This window comes from Petaurus breviceps, unplaced genomic scaffold (genome assembly GCF_028583685.1).
Source record: "Petaurus breviceps papuanus isolate PSGF00001 unplaced genomic scaffold, PetGlider_PUasm1.0 181, whole genome shotgun sequence".
Lineage (NCBI taxonomy): Eukaryota > Metazoa > Chordata > Mammalia > Diprotodontia > Petauridae > Petaurus > Petaurus breviceps.
Window position 1 is genome coordinate 1,690,294 of NW_027185784.1, and position 6,000 is coordinate 1,696,293.

The window sequence follows — 6,000 nt, forward strand, 5'->3', positions numbered from 1 at the left end:
GCTCTCTAAAAAGCATTTCAGGAGGAACAAATCATAATAGTTAACACTGATTTAATACTTTACCCACATTTTTCCACTTGGTCATCACAACAGCTCAATTTTTGTCAACAAATGAAAAAACTGAGACTCAGGAAGGTCAAGAATTTTTTTTAAGCAACTCAGGTTAAGTAACTTGCTCAAGGTTACATGGCCAGGTGTTTCTGGGTTGGTGCTAAGTGTCTGAGCCTGGATTTGATCCCCAGGTCATCCTGACACTGGGGCCGGTGCTCTTACTCACTGTGCTACCTGGCCGCCCCCAGTCAAGAAATTTTTGCATGATCATAGAGACAGGAAGTCAAAGGCAAGATTTACAACCAGGTCTTTCTGACTCTACGTACACACAGCACTCTCCCCTCAACAGTCTATGACATCATCACTATCAACATGATACTTAACATCTCGTATAGAGGTTGGAACACATATAGATACACAGATTAAAAGAGGCTGGGGAAAAGCCCTTCAGAAATCTTTATCAATGCAAGAATAAATATGTCACACTTGGCCTATGATTAATTAAAGACAAGAATCTCAGTGATAGAAGGACCAAACTCATGTTTGCCTTTTTTTGTGTGTGTGCTTAATAAGGATTTGTAAGAATTAGAAAGGAAAATTACTACTCCAAATGATCTGATCCAGAGAAACTGTGGCATCAAAACATGGAGTTTAAACATAGACTCATATAGAGAGGAGAGCATTTTTTTTTATACTTGACTGAAATTCAAAGCCTAGAAGATGATTGTGAGCCATTGTCATTTGGAAAAGACAAACTCCTAGCATTCAGTGGGGAGGCAGTCTCAGGATTTCAGCTTTTTTATCTGATATTTTGAGAGTAGTTATGGAGATGAAGAGGAAGAAAACTATCTTTGGGATGCATGGGAGGAAAAGGGATGTTTTTTAAGATAAAATTACATTATGAAAAAGAAGCAAAAATTAACTGCTTGTGATCTTGGAGGTTATTGTGATGCTCTAGGCATAAGTGGAGTTTTTAGCTTTAATGTCCTTTTCTATATTCTTATTCAGCAATTACAGGAAACTCTGAGTAGGCAGAATGTAATTTCAAGAAGATGGAACAGGGGTCAGCAAATTCTCCTGTTCCAAGAGCAGCCAGCAGTTCAAAGCAAAGCCCATATGCACCACTTATCTCTTGTTTTGTCATTTTATAAGAAATGTGACTATAAAATAATATGACATTTCTTTTTACAAACATAACAGTACTATACATCAAAGTAAGTTTTGTCCCCATCTAAGTAGTGACCTTGAGCCATTGTGTTATTATGTGGCTTAAGGAAGGAATTCCCTTCTCAGGCAAAAGCTCCCAAGATACTAACCATTTAGCTAGCAAAACATTATGGTTAGTGAAAACTCACTCAATCAACTGACATAGCTTTGTGTGTGTGTGGGGGGGGGGAGGAGCATTGTATTTAATGAGCACTAGTATGCATGTGTATTTTCAGAAAAATTATTTAAAATTATTTCTATAGATTTAAAATTCCATTTTAATAGTAATGATATTTACAGACACAGGATTATTGCAAAGATAAAATTATTACCAATCAGTGCATCTCCTAGGGTCTATTTGGGCTCACTTGAAACAAAGACACAGCTTTTACCAACTTCAGTTCCTGAACATGAAAGCAAAAGAGCAGGAGTTGAGAAAAGTAATATCAAGACACAGTCAGAAAAAAAAAGGAAATTGAGGCAAAATGAGATCTATTCTAGATAATAGTGAGAGAGGCAGAAAAGGGAATGAGAGTGGGAGTGGGAAAGAGACAAATAGAGGGAGGAAGAGACAGAAAGGAAAATAGAGAAACAGAGAAAAAGAGACAGAGACAGAGAAGAGAGAAAGAAACAGACAGAGAGAGAGTCTTTTCAACTTATTCCCTATAACCCTAGCATTACTTTTCATCAGATCATGTGTGCAGTTTAAAAAAAAAAACACCTCTTCTACTAGTTGTCAAATTGGACTTCTTGCTCTTTTGTATGACAATCAGAGATTGTAAAAATCATAAGGACATGTAGAAATAGACCTTTTGGATCATAAGGACATGTAGAAATAAAATCATAATGAAATCATAAGGACATGTAGAAATAGAAGACCTTTTAGGTCTTCTAGTCCAACTCTCCCATTTCAGAGTTGAGGCAACAAAATCCCAGAGAGTTTATGAAGTGATTTGGCCACCATTATATAAGTAATGTGTGACAAAGCCAGTATTTGATCCCATATACTCTGTGTCCAAATCCATCAGGCATTCCACTATGCCACGATGCCTCACAAGCATACAGCTAGCCCAGGAACCACCTTAGAGATCGTCTGATCCAATTCCCTCATTTTACAGGTATAGAAACTGTGGATCAAAAGTTAAAGTGACTTGCCCAAGGTTACAAGTAATAGGTAGCAGATCCATTTCTTTTTTTTTTTTTTGCCTTTTTTTTTGGAGGGCAATTGGGGTTAAGTGACTTGCCCAAAGTCACAAGTGTGTCAAGTGTCTGAAGTCGGATTTGAACTGGGGTCCTCCTGACTCCAGGGCCAATACTCTATTCACTGAGCCACCTAGCTGCTCCTAGCAGATCCATTTCTTTAAGGTTACAAAGGCTGCCTCCCATGCCTATAATTCACTCTGGCCTCATTTCTGCATCTGAGTATTCATTATTTCTTTCAAAACTTTGCTCAGGTACCACCTTCTAAATGAAGTCTTTAAATGATCCTCACAGGCATGAATGCCCTTCCCTGCATAAACTTGCCTTGTATGTATATAGTACATATTGTATATAGACTAGTTTATATGTATATTGTCTTTCCTCTAAGAGAATATAAATTCCTTGAGGGCAAGGTCTGTCCCACCTTTGTATTTGTATGTCCAATGCCTAGTACAGTACTTGATACACAATAGGGGCTTATTAAATGATTATTGTGTGATTAATTGTTCCTCACTGTCACCATGAGGGTTAAGTGAAAAAAAGTACCTTATGTACTTTCTGAACCAAATGGGGAGGGGGTAGGATGGGGTTTTCCCTATAAAGAGAACAAGAAGATTTTAAATTAAGAAGACCCTATCCTTCAAATTTTGAAAATTAATCTCCATGTTCAATCCAGTCACATGGCCAAGAACTTTCCCTTTTTTTCTAGGATCTATAGTCCTGGCTGAAGCTAGGAAACAGAACATTATTAAGCATCCCATTCCAAATAACCAAAAGGTAATAATATGTCATTTAGTCATTGTTATAGGAATGTAAATTTTTAAGATCTTCCCTGCCCCTAGGTTAAGTGCACCTGGAGCCTGTGGTGGGAGGCTTGTTTTTCAGGGACGCCCACACCTTGGTGTTTTGTGATTGGGCAGTAGGTTAAGAGGGTTGTTATATTCTCTGACCTAGGAGAAGGCTATATAATCCCTGATGTGAGACTTTGTTTGGGGGCTCACTTTGAGAAGTGTTGTGTGATTTAACCAGAGGAGACTCTGGGCAGCTGTTGAGAGCCCCCGACTTTGAAAAGCCCAGATGTTGATGCTTCCCTCTCTGGTAACCGTGATTTGGTATAGATGTAACAGTTGGACAGTTGGAGGCCTGTCTGATTGAAATATTTCTGTCTGTATACTCTGAAGTTTGGGGTGCTGAACTTTTTCCCCTGAACTAGGAAAATGATATGTTTTATTGATTAAAGCAAGATTGTTAACCCATTTTGAGTTGCTTTCCTTTAGAAAAGCAGATATAAGAACCTGTCTTGGCAACCACCCTGGGGACACTGGGGTGCTTGCTGCTACAGTCATTACAATATTAAGCCTCTTATAACATATATGTACATTTATATGAAATTGCTTTTTTGAAATGACCTTCAAAACCTGTTTGCATACTTAGAAATATCCAAATTGAGGGGAGAAAACATTGTTTAATTTTAGGGAACAGGCCAAAGTCTTTCAAAAAGCCTGACAATTGATGTGGATGATCAAGCCTGATACTACTTTTTTCAGGTAAAAAGCAACAAAACTGAATTTATTATGTCATACACAAATTGCTTCAGAAAGTAATTACTAAAAGAATTCCTTAAATGGTCCTGAATACTAGCAGCAACATTGGAATCAGCATGAAGTTCCCAAGATAACTGCTTTCTAAGTTATAAATAGATCTATAAGTTTTCATTTGTTAAAAATAAATATCTTATTCTATGCACAAAACAGCTACCCACTAAAATGCAGCTGCTACATTTGTATTTCGGAGGTGACTGTGTTTCAGTCCTGGATGAAATTATTCCTATACATTACATGTAATTTGGTAGGAATTCTTTGACAATATTCAAGATAAATGTAAGTTTCTCTCATTAGTACTACATAATAAGAGTTCTTTCTCATTATGAAATAATTACGTGCTGAGTAGAGAGATTGAAGCATGTTTCTATATATGTTTAATACTATTTGATGGGAGATATTTGTCAGTGATGCTATTATTTTTTGCATAATTAAGTAATGAAGCAATTAGCTCAGCAGGCACATGTCAGCCAAATAATGGTTAAAAACTTGTGATGAAATGGAATTGTTTCTCATTTGCTGATGTTACTATTTCCCACTTAAACACCCAAACAAACTGTCTTTGAATTTTTAGGTGGTGGAATCCACCCAAATAGGATGCTTAAGACAGATCAAATGGCAAAAAACCCTTTACTTTTGACAAAATAGTGACCAGAAAGGTGGCCAGTTCAAGGAAAAAAGATCCTGTCACACAGAGGTTGTTCTTTTGAAACCCCATATACATGCTCACACTTTTCATGGAACCCATTCATGATCAGTCAGAATTTGCTGAAATGAAGTCATTGCTTACTGTATAAAGATAGAGAAAGAATTTAATTCTTTAAGATTTGACATTTAAGCAGTAGCTACAGCCACAATTTCCCTGACTTTTTCTGGGCTTTGAGGGAAGTCGAAGTGTGGATTAATTTGATCTAATAACCTTGTAGGTGAAAATATATCCTGGGAGGAAAACTTTACTAAGTCAGATTTTGACAATAAGCTCTTGGTCTTTTAAGATGATTTAAGTGTTCAAAGTATCTTTATCCCTATCAGTAGTTGGACTTGAGAGTGAACCATTTCACTATTTCCACCCCATGTCTGAGAGATTAACTAGTATGTGGTTTATGCTAAACATTTGAAGTTAAAGACACAAACTGGGCATGTGTCACAAAGGAGAATACTTCACAGGCACAGTTCTGGAACACACTCAGAGAATAGGTCTTGGGACAAGAAGACAGAAACACCTTTAAGAGTGAAGACAAATGAACCAGTTTCTATCAGTAAAAACAAAGCATCAGGGGGAAAAAAAACCCATAGTTAATATGTAGAGTGCATTAAAAAAAACAAAAATAGAGGAGGCTAGGTGGTCCAGTGAATAGAGCACTGACCCTGAAGTCAGGAGGACTTGAATTCAAATCTGGCCTCAGACATTTAACACTTACTAGCCATGTGACCTTGGGCAAGTCACTTAGTCCCAATTACCCTGCCCTCCCCACTCCAAAATGCAAAAAATAATAATAATAATAAGGCTATCTAGACAAAAATTGTAAGTTTTACCCATGTCTTGTGTTTCAAAGCAGTGACCCATTTGGTAGTGGCTTTAAAAAATGATACAATTATAAAAAGTATATTACTAGCATGAATATAAGCCACTCCCCAATAAAAATCATACTTTCCTTTCCTTGAAAGGAAAGCAATATAAAAATTGTATATGTATATATGTACATAAACATTAATTCTGTATATGAACATATAATGTTCAGCATTTGTGTGAACATATGCATGCATACATTTGAAATACTTATATGAGATATACAGACAAACATTTATGGAGAAAGAGGGAGAACAATAGATGATAGATATAGATGGATGGATAGATAGGTAGATAGATGATAGATAGATAGATGATAGATAGATAGATAGATAGATAGATAGATAGATAGATAGATAGATAGATAGATAG